Source organism: Salvelinus sp. IW2-2015, linkage group LG4q.1:29 (genome assembly GCF_002910315.2).
Source record: "Salvelinus sp. IW2-2015 linkage group LG4q.1:29, ASM291031v2, whole genome shotgun sequence".
In the NCBI taxonomy this organism is placed as follows: Eukaryota; Metazoa; Chordata; class Actinopteri; order Salmoniformes; family Salmonidae; genus Salvelinus; species Salvelinus sp. IW2-2015.
This window is the reverse complement of record NC_036842.1, coordinates 85859398-85871182: the sequence shown is the minus strand read 5'-3', so window position 1 is coordinate 85871182 and position 11785 is coordinate 85859398. Positions and strand designations below refer to the sequence as shown.

The 11785-nt window shown below is 41.4% G+C and overlaps 1 protein-coding gene across 1 annotated transcript in view; it reads left to right on the top strand.

The window, feature by feature from the left end:
* The first annotated feature begins 981 nt into the window (after positions 1–981).
* LOC111962706 (carbohydrate sulfotransferase 8-like) overlaps positions 982–11785 on the top strand; it is a 94755-nt gene continuing 83951 nt past the window's right edge. Inside the window, exon 1 of the mRNA XM_023985995.2 lies at positions 982–1279. The gene's annotated coding sequence lies outside the window, so the exon portion shown is untranslated. The remainder of the gene's footprint in view (positions 1280–11785) is intronic.

The window sequence follows — 11785 nt, the reverse complement described above, 5'->3', positions numbered from 1 at the left end:
AACAGTGCATGCTGGTGGGCTATGCGAAGACGGGAGAAGTGACACGCCTTGCAAAGTTAAGAACTGGCAGGAGGATGGTTCATTCGCGCTGCCTAGCGACCATCAAAGGTTTAAGAGCGTAGTGCGTGCCAATGCCGCCGAAACATTGTGGCTACATTTCATACTAAACCCGTAGGCAGAAGTTTACCGAAATTATTTAGGCTACTATGGTCGTTAGACGGAAATAAACGTTTCGGCTATGATACCATCAATACCTTTCAGATATAAGGAAAATGTGGAAAAAAGTTGGAGGTATATTAAAGTTGCCAGAAAAACGTCTTGGTATGAAAGGGATAACTATGCACTCTGATGTAGGCCTATAGTAGCTCTATGTCCTAATGACATTTACCGGGTGTTCTGTTTCAACACCAAATGCTGGATTGCTTTAAGCAAGGTGTTACATCTCCTTCTTCATCTTGTATAAAGCAAAAGGGTGACAGACAAGAGGGTTTGTTCGTCAGGTAGCCTATAAAAAAATACAACTCAAACAAAGGACACATCACTCATTCCTGCAGTCCATTCCAAAGGTCAATGTGGAAAATCAACAATATACTTTTCTAGTGTATTATTTTACTTTCCACAATACATTTGAAATTAAAGACAAAAACTTGTCATATTTAAGGGATTATGCTTCTGATAAATTGACACTTGATACATTTGTCATGGACAGAGGGCAAGCAGGTAGATCGAATCGTGGGAGTCGCCACATGTGATATGCAAACAAACACACATACACACAAGTTGACACAACTGTAGGTCTACCTGAAAGCTTGCGGTTTCCAGACCTTTGAAGCACGAACTATTATTGTAGCGGTTGCCTGGCAGTGTCGGCAGTATCAGCTGCATCGCTTTCCCATGGGACTGCCAGAGACTTAGAGAGCAAGAAATAGAAGCAGGGAGATGCCGCGCTGCGCTCCACTCCACTCACACATTTGGCAAACCACCCTTGTAGGCTAGCCTACTTCTCTCACCCTCGAGCTACTCTCCAATCCTCGCTAGACCTAATAAGTGAATTCAACAGACAACCAAGAACGTGACTGCGTTAATGGAACGAATGGCAAGAAGCAGTGAGGTTCATTTATTTATTTTTATTTGCAAAGATATGCGAAAGCTGAGTTTTCAGTCGTGATGCTGAGAGACATTGTTGTAAATCAACAACCTCGAGCGAGAGGAAATTGACTTTCGACGGACAGGCGCAAACTCTTCTCAGCGTCAAAGACTGATGGTTATCGCTACAGAGGTGAGTAGGCAAATCACGCCTTATTACTATGTTATTAATATGTTATATACAATCTTATACGACCTTACCTTTGTATGCTGAAATTGTCGGGGTATATTTTTGGTAACTATGTGGTACTATCTGAATGAGAAAATAATTAGCTTTTTAATTTTMTTTGAATTTCGACATAATTTCACAAAAGGGGAAATTGCATGTTTTTGCATTCAAACCAAACACTGCGCTGTGTCCTGGCTTCGGCTTCTATGTGATGAAACTCTATCTGTAGGCTGCTTTATTAATCTATTCCTGAATGGTTATCCCATCACGTGGAATGGCATTGTGCATACGTTCTCCGGAGGTATGGGAGATATGTTAAATACATATATTAATTCAAATTCATTTTACAGACTCCATTGCAGTCCCCTGAAAGTGATATGTTATGAAAAACACCCAGTTGACATAAACCTTGCAAGCTAAGTCATATACTGTCAAATCAAGTTTCATTAATTGGCAGTAGGTTAAGATGAATAAATATCATGATTATTGGCCAGGCTTTGGCTGTGCTGCGCTATTCAGACGAAGAAGACATCCATATCTCCAGTGTCTCCCTTTGACAGCTCACAGAAAGGACTGGGGATTGAGCCATAACGCTTCTAACAGATATCATATCCCCACTGTCATGAATTGAGAATAGTGGTGGAGAGATAGAAAATATCCCCACTGTCCTGAATGAAGACTGATAGAGTGGTAGAGAGAGGAGAAGGGATATTCGTCTTTTGCCTGTCTCCTCTGTGAAAAGGAGATTTGGCCTGAATGGAGAGTAGAGAGAGGAGACAGAGGGGATTCAAACATATATCACCCCTTTCATTAATGGGGAGTAGAGGTAGAGAGGGGAAAGAGAGGAGAAGTGATGTTCGTCTTTTCACTTCTCCCTGTCTCCTCTGTGAAAAGAAGACTTGAATGACCTGCACTCTGATCACACTGAATTATTTCTCTCCTCCTGGCTATAAATAGTCTCATCCTGTCTGTGCTCTGAGCACCTCACAGCCCCTGGCCGGGGAATCTGTGCACTACAGGCCAAGGGCTAGGAATCTGTATAGACACACACACACACACACACACACACACAACACACACACACACACACACACACACACACACACACACACACACACACACACACACACACACACAACACACAACACACACACACACACACACACACACACACACACACACACACACACACCACTGCAGTACAGTTCACTGTAGGAGCAGTCAACTGTGTCGGCTAGTATAGAGTTGACCATTCTTTAAAATAACATTGAAAAAGTATGTCATATGTCATGACAGTTTGTCATGAACTGATAGACGTTATGGTCCTTAATATCCTAATCAAATCTACTTGCAAGTATCTTAGAGATTACTGATAGCATAGAGCTTTCTAAAAGCATTAAATTCACTTAAGCTCCACAGCATGAGCTGGAAATATCAAGCCTCATTTCAGACCCACTTTCTGTATTAGGATTCAGTTACCATAAAGACATTTAAAAGGCTGGCATATTACGTCCCCTCTCACAGAGAAAATAGTATCCTTCCACCTTCTTCTAATGAGGAAAGCTACACGCCTTGATTATTCATCCGGATGTCAAATTACCCCCCCCCCCCCCCCCCAATAAAACTATCTATATAAAGGGTGAGAGCCATTAATAATACTTTTTGAAGGATCCCCTTATTTCGGTCTCGGATAGAAAGGGGACAGATCTCTGCTTGTTTTGTTCCCTCTCCAGGTCAACATATCCCCCAGAGAGTAGCAGCAGCAGCGTCATCCCACAATGACCTTTGCTGCCACTGCTAGGTTGTGGTTGTTTGGTCCCTTGGGACAGAACAGAGGTGATCCGGATTGGTTCATAGTGTGCGTCCCAAATGCTCCCTACATAGTGCACAACTTTTGACCAGGGCCCATAGGGCATCTCGTCAAAAGTTGTGCATTGGACCCTAGTCAAAAGTGATACACTGTATAGGGAATAGGATGCCATTTGGGACGCAACCATGGTGGTTAGGCATGGGAGGGTTTCGATGGCTGCCTTCCATTTGAAGGAAACAAGACTCCCCAGGGATCCCTGATGCATCTTATAGCGCTATGCTAATGGCTGCTAAGCATCTTCACAGAGCTGTGATGTTTTACACCAAGTCAGTGCTTTTATGTGGAGTGAAGTTACTTTAGCTCTCCTCCTCTCAAGTTGTCTGTTTTTTTTGGTTGACTATGTGCCCATGAGTTCCTTTGAAGGGTTCCAATAGAACTCTCTGGAAACCCAAATGAATTATATTTCAGGGGAAGGAGGAAGCTGATGTGTGTGTAGTTCTATGCTTTGTGTAATTTCAGTTAGACCAGTATATGAGTGACTGAGAGTAAATGTGCATAGGCTGGATTGTTGTGTAATTACTTGAGTTCCATTTCAGTCATGGAAATATTTTATTGATTGAAAGCATCAATTGCTTTTCATCTGATAATCCATCTGATGAGGGCCACTGAGTGTGAGGTGACCTTATTCTGTTGAGACCATTAGCAGGTAGCCTAGCGGTTAAAAGCGTTGGGCCAGTAACCAAAATGTTTCACCGAGCCGACTAGGTGAAAAATCTGTCGATGTGCCTTTGAGCAAATGCGCTTGTAAATTGCTCTGGATAAGAGTGTCAGCTAAATGACAGTTTAAAAAAAACTATATTGTTATTGGAAAGATTGCCTTATTGCTATGAATAATGTGACTGTATTCAGTAGCTTATAGTTTGATGTAAGGATGAATCTGTGAATTGACTTTTGCAGTTTTCTAATCATGGACCTTTGTCTGACCCTGACACGTTTACAGCAATATCCCTGACACGTTTACAACAATATCCCTGAAACATTTACAGAAATATCCCTGAAACGTTTACAGCAAAATCCCTGACACGTTTACATCAATATCCCTGAAACATTTACAGCAATATCCTTGAAACGTTTACAGCAATATCCCTGAAAGGTTTACAGCAATATTCCTGAAACATTTACAGAAATATCCCTGAAACGTGTACTGCAATATCCGTAAAAGGTTTACAGCAATATCCTCATTATCAGGAAGAGCTGTGGTGTTTTGTGATAGAAGAAAGTGCATCCAGTCTTTCTCTCCTCCTCTCCTCCACAAAGGGCTTTCATATGGTGGCAACAAAGCAATAAAGCCCAAACTACGGGAAAAATGTGTCATATTTACTCATGCTGGAATACACTATATATCTTACAAAGGATAAGCTTGGATGAAATGATTAATTCTTCAGAGTTAATGAAAGGGCCAAATACAGTTTCGTTCAGATCAGGACTCTATAACAGAATATGGAACTTGAGTGCAAGAAAAGGTGATGTTGAAATAGGGGTTTCCAAAGCAGTTTGATAACTGTGCGGCTTTCCATTTCCGCGCTCCCTTGGGAGCATGACATTTCGTTAATTCACACCAATTTATCCCTTTCTCATACTCCAACCCCTTATTTAGCATGGGTAAAGGTTTTCCAAAATCACATGTAATGACTGAAATAATATGAGAGCTCACAGAAAGAATACTAATAGAGCTGCAAGCAGCAGTAAAACGTGGTGCTGGCTTCAGAGCGGGCTGAAAGAGACAGTTGCATTGCAGCGTTATCCATCCTCCCTCGTGTACATGTAACAACTGAAAACATTTTAGGTGCACGTTTCAAGTTGATAGAGCGAAGAACAGTGGAGTTATTAGGGTTTAATTGAGGACGCAAAATATATTTATTTTTTACGAAGATGCCAAGCAAATGTGTTCCTTATGATGAGCAACACTGACAATCTGCTAATCTGCCAAGGCTGACCTCATTACTCTCGTGTAACTTCTGGTATTACCTGGCCCTCAAATTTACTCCAGAACAGTACAACAACCTTTACAATAGCTTTTCAAGTTTTGTGTTACACTCATGCTAACGTCAAACCATAGGGCAGAGCTAACAACTTTCATTATCCTGTCTAAGTGATATACACTGAGTGTACAAAACATTAAGGACATCTGCTCTTTCCATGACATAGACTGACCAGGTGATTCCAGGCGAAAGCTATGATCCCTTATTGATGTCACCTGTTAAATCCACTTCAATCGGTGTAGATGAAGGGGAAGATACAGGTTAAATAAGGATTTTTAAGCCTTGAGACAATTGAGACATGGATTGTATGTGTGCCATTCAGAGGGTGAATGGGCAAGACAAAAGTTTTAAGTGCCTTTGAACGAGGTATGGTAGGAGGTGCCAGGGCGCACCGGTTTGAGTGTGTCAAGAACTGCCATTCTGCAGGGTTTTTCATGCTCAACAGTTTCCCGTGTGTATCAAGAATGGTCCACCACCCAAAGGACATCCAGCTAACTTGACACAACTGCGGGAAGCATTGGAGTCAACATGGGCAAGCATTCCTGTGGAACTCTTTCAACACCTTGTAGAGTCCATGCCCTGACGAATTGAGGCTGTTGTGAGGGCAAAAGGTGTTGCATCTCAGTATTAGGATGATGTTCCTAATGTTTTGTACATTCAGTGTACTTCGATATTGGCAAAATTGCAATTGGGCTTTGAGATATTGCGACATGTGTGGAAGTATAATAATAAGAAAGAAGAATTCCATCAAAAACAATAGGTTTAATTAAATATCGGAGTCAGTGCAGATAGAAAGATCGATTCACAGATACTAGGAAATGTAGATCATGATATCAGCAGTATAATCTGCTAATGTTATGGGTGAAGACATCCTCCTCCTCCTCCTCCTCCGCAGTATAAAAATGCCTTCAATGGAGATTATTAATCCCTCTTCATACTCTGATTAAACATATCATCTTATACTTAATGATGTGGAGCCAGCTACAAACGACAGTACAGTACAGTAAATCATGCTCTGTAGCATCTATGTGTGTGTTTATCCAACAATATGTTTGTTTGGACCACTAACTGAACTGAGGTAAGGTAAAGGTTACATTATGGCCAAGAACAGCAGAACACAGAACTGTGGATAAGCATCTAAACTGCAATTGTATTACGTTTCCTTTTGTCCTTTATGACCAGTTAACTTTTAAAGGACAACTACAACAACAAACTGGACTGGGAGATATGGTCTAGGCCAGGCCTATTCAACTCTTACCCTACGAGGTCTAGAGCTTGCTGCTTTTTTGTTCTACCTGATAATTCATTACACCCGCCAGGTCTAAATCAGTCCCTGATTAGAGGGGAACAATGAAAAAAAGCAGTGGAACTGGCTTTGAGGTCTGGAGTTGAGTTTGATGGGTTGTTCTTGCCGAAAAGCAGACTTCAAATCACTACTTTCGAGCAGTTTGTCTGAATTGTCAATGGTGAATCACACAGGTTTGTCTTTTTTTATTCCTCGTGTTTTCTTTCCAGTAGAGCTTTGTACCAGGATCTAAACCAATAAGTCACTGGTAGTATTGCAGCAGCAGACAGCACCGGCTGCTCTCAAAGGACCCACTTCATCCATTCTTCAAATCATAACAGCGAGAGTCACAATATTGATACAGCAAACACGTTCTGAACGGTTCAATATTACCAATCGTTTCCAATTTCAGAGTGCTGATGATCCACCTCGGGGATAAATTGTGTGGTGATCAGCTGTGTGATGGATGGATGGTTGCAATCTTTGTCTCTCTGTCCATTCTGCGGATAGAGCTATTGTCTGTAGGTTATCATCAGACAGCTCCAGACCTGGGTTCAAATACTATTGGAAAGTCATTTAAAATACTTTATCTGGGCTTGATTAAGCTTGCCTGGCGCACTGGAACCAATATAACAGTCCAATATAACAATGTGCAAACCCCGCCCATCTGGCACTCCAGTCAGGCTAAAGCATATTTTATAAGTATTTGAAAGATTTAGAATAGTATTTGAACCCAGGTCTGGATTGCTCATAAAGTGGGATTGAGATCACCATGTACTGTAGACAGTTATTGATCTGAGTGAGAGTTCTCCATCTGTCACGTTAATCTGTGCACCGTGGTAGATCTATAGACCTCTATAGGATACAGTCTTCTCAGCTCCAGATCTGATAAAAGTAGCTTCCGTTCCGCCTGAAAGTTATGACTCAAAGAGGTCATAGGTCAGCAGGGAATTTACTGTAGTTAAGTCTCTGTCCTCCTCCAAGCATTTGTTTTTGTGTTTCAAGTTTCAATGTCACGTGCACAAGAAATGCCTTTCTTGCAAGCTCTAAACCCAACAATGCAGTAATTAATAACAACGTAATACAACAAAAATAACATAAGGTAGAACAAAAACACAGGAGAATTAAGAACAGAAGAAAGTAAGTAAGCAAACTATACAGGGTCAGTCAGTTCCAGACCATATTTACAATATGCAGTGATACTGGCGTGATAGTGGTTGACTTATTCCACATTGTTGTGTTACAGCCTGAATTCAAAATTGATTAAATTAAATGTTTTTCTCAACCATGTACACACAATACCCTATAAGGACAAAGTGAAAACATGTTTTTAGACATTTTTGTAAATTGACAGTTTTCTTTTGTCGCTTGGTACTATTTTCACGAGTTTGAGTTCATTTTTGTATTTTTACAGGGAGTTAACGTTTCAATAAAAGTGCTGGTTTTAGCCAGCCGGCACATTTTCAACCGCAGTCCCGAGGCAGGTTATTAAAAACAATTACAATAATAATACAGACAATCAATGAGCAGTGAGCACACTCAGCGCAACATAGGACAAGCAACACATAGCATGCGGACAGAGAAACATAGAAGAAGCAACACGTAGCATGCAGACAGAGAAACATAGAAGCAACACATAGCATGTAGACAGAACAACATAGAACAAGCAACACGTAGCATGTAGACAGAACAACATAGAACAAGCAACACGTAGCATGTAGACAGAGAAACATAGAACAAGTAGCATGCAGACAGAGAAACATAGAACAAGCAACATGTAGCATGTAGGCAGAGAAACATAGAACAAGCAACATGCAGACAGAGAAACATAGAACAAGCAACACATAGCATGCAGACAGAGAAACATAGAACAAGCAACACATAGCATGCAGACAGAGAAACATAGAACAAGCAACATGCAGACAGAGAAACATAGAACAAGCAACATGCAGACAGAGAAACATAGAACAAGCAACATGTAGCATGTAGGCAGAGAAACATAGAACAAGCAACATGTAGCATGCGGACAGAACAACATAGAACAAGCAACATGTAGCATGTAGGCAGAGAAACATAGAACAAGCAACATGTAGCATGCAGACAAAGCAACATAGAACAAGCAACACATAGCATGCAGACAGAACAACATAGAACAAGCAACACGTAGCTTGCAGACAGAAAAACATAGGACAAGCAACACATAGCATGCAGACAGAGAAACATAGAACAAGCAACAAAACAAAATACATAAAAGCAACAAAGTGTTTCCAAACCTCACAAGGTACAGACAACATGGAAAGCTGCAATACATAGCTGGGGATTATGTTCACAAAACTGATTGGCCTTTAGCCATGTTTTCATGTTTTTGTGAAGGTGTGATACTGTCGGTGGTGTGTTCCAGACATGGGAAACTCTCACAGAGAAAGCAGAGTGACTAAAGGTGCTTTTCCTTAAGGGAACTATACAGTCACCTCTCATGGCAGACCTTGRGGATCTGCTGCCATGGGTCTGGGGTTTTCTGTTTAACAAAAGTACTAAGTGGAGGGGGAYCCAGGCCATTTAGGATCTTGAATACAATACATGCGTCTGTGTATTGCACAAGATTTTCCCAACTCAGGAACTCATGCTCTCTGAGGATGTAACAGTGATGATGGTTATTGGGCTTCCTATCAAGCACTTTGAGAGCCTTTTTGTAGACAGACTGAATGGGTTTTAGTGTTGTACAGCAAGCCTGGGCCCAACTAGTCAAGCAGTATGTTAGATTTGAAGTACAGGTTTGCTACCTCTCTAGTCAAACAATTTAGTATGAATCGGAAATGATCTAGGTTGAATTTGGTTATTTGAGTTACCTTTTTCACCTGCTTATAAAAGAGAGGTTGGAATCAAGTATGATGCCAAGGTACTTAAAATTGGATACCACCCTGGAGCTTCTCCCCTGACACGTAGACATCTGGCTCAGTAGCATGAGTTGCCCTCTTTGTGAAGAACATGCAGACTGTTTTTTTCACATCGTGATGCAGACATGAGTCACTGAGTCACTTTGTAACTTGGACGATTACAGTAGTGAGTTCTTGTGCAGCTTGTTGTTTGCTCTTTGCATGCACATACAGTACCAGTCAAAAGTTTAGACACACCTACTCATTCAAGGGTTTTTCTTTATTTGTACTATTTTCTACATTGTAGAATAATAGTGAAGACATCAAAACTATGAAATAATACATATGGAATCATGTAGTAACCAAAAAATTGTTAAACAGCTTTGCACACTCTTGGCATTCTCTCAACCAGCTTCATGAGGTCACCCGGAAAGGATTTCAATTAACAGGTGTGCCTTATTAAAAGTAAATTTGTGGAATTTCTTTCCTTCTTAATGTGTTTGAGCCAATCAGTTGTGTTGTGACAAGGTAGGGGTGGTATACAGAAGATAGCCCTATTTGATAAAAGACCAAGTCCATACTATATGCAAGTACAGCTCAAATAAGCAAATAGAAACGACAGACCATCATTACTTCAAGACATGAAGGTTAGTCAATGCAGAAAATTTCAAGAACTTTGAAAGTGCTATGATGAAACTGGCTCGCATGAGGAACGCCACAGGAAAGGAAGACCTAGAGTTACCTCTGCTGCAGAGGATTAGTTCATTAGAGTTAACTGCACCTCAGATTGCAGACCAAATAAATGCTTCATGGAGTTCAAGTAACAGACACATCTCAAAGTCAACTGTTCAGAGGAGACTGCGTGAATCAGGCCTTCGTGGTTGAATTGCTACAAAGAAACGACTACTAAAGGACACCAATAATAAGAAGAGACTTGCTTGGGCCAAGAAACACAAGCAATGGACATTAGACCGGTGGAAATCTGGTCTGATGAGTCCAAATTTGAGATTTTTGGTTCCAACCGCCGTGTCTTTGTGAGATGCGGTGTGAGTGAACGGCTGATCTCCGCATGTGTGGTTCCCACCATGAAGCATGGAGGAGGAGGTGTGATGGTGTGGGTGTGCTTTGCTGGTGACACTGTCAGTGATTTATTTTGAATTCAAGGCAGACTTAACAAGCATGACTACCACTGCATTGTGCAGCAATGCACCATCCCATCTGGTTTGCGCTTAATGGGACAATCTTTTTTTCCAACAGGACAATGACCCAAAACACACCTCCAGGCTGTGTAAGGCCTATTTGACCAAGAAGGAGAGTGATGGAGTATTGCATCAGATGACCTGGCCTCCACAATCACCCGACCTCAACCCAATTGAGATGGTTTGGGATGAGTTGGACTGCAGAGTGAATGAAAAGCAGCCAACAAGTGCTCAGCATATGTGGGAACTCCTTCAAGACTGTTGGAAAATCATTCCAGTTGAAGCTGGTTGAGAGATTGCCAAGAGTGTGCAAAGCTGTAATCCAGCCAAAGGTTGGCTACTTTGAAGAATCGTTTGTTTAATTGTTTAACACCTTTTTGGTGACTACATGATTCCATATGTGTTATCTCATAATTGTGATGTCTTCACTATTATTCTACAATGTAGAAAATAGTAACATTAAGAAAAACCCTTGACTGAGTAGGTGTGTCCAAACCTTTGACTAGTATTGTATATCTGTATCATCTGTATCATCTACATACATTTGAACTTCCAACCCAGTACAGACAGAAGGCAGACCATTTATGTACAGGCTGAACAGGAGGGGCCCCAGTATTGTCCCTTGGGGCACGCCCACATCATAGCTCATCGCTCACCCTGACACACTGGGTTCTGCCTTCAAGGTATGATTTCATCCATCTCAAGACATCGGGGCAAAAGTTGAACTCTGACAGTTTTGTGACGATATCCTCATCACAGTATCAAAGCTTTCCTTAGGTCTAGAAATACACCACCAACAACGCCCCCTTTGTCCATCTTGGAATTCACATTTTCCAGAAGAAAGCAGTTGTCCGTTTCTGTGGAGTGTTTTGCTCTGAAGCCAAACTGCATGGAGTGTAATGTGAAGGGGCTGTTGTTGAGGTGGGCAATCAGTGGCTCTGCTACACACTTTTCAGTAACCTTCAACACCACAGGTAATATACTAATGGGCCTGTAGTTACTCACATCAGCAGTGTCACCTGATTTAAAGATGGACGTTATTATGGCCGACTTCCATACCCTTGGAAACACCCCCTGACCAATAGATGTGTTGGTGACCTTAGTAATGGGGCCAATGAGTGACTCTGTAGTTTTTAAGAAAGTCCAGCCCAAACACATCTTTGGCTTTAGTGTTCATTAGTGAGCTAATCACCTTGTTCACCTCTGACTCAGAAACCTCCCTTATGATGAAGATAGGTTGAGTGTCATTCACTAGCGC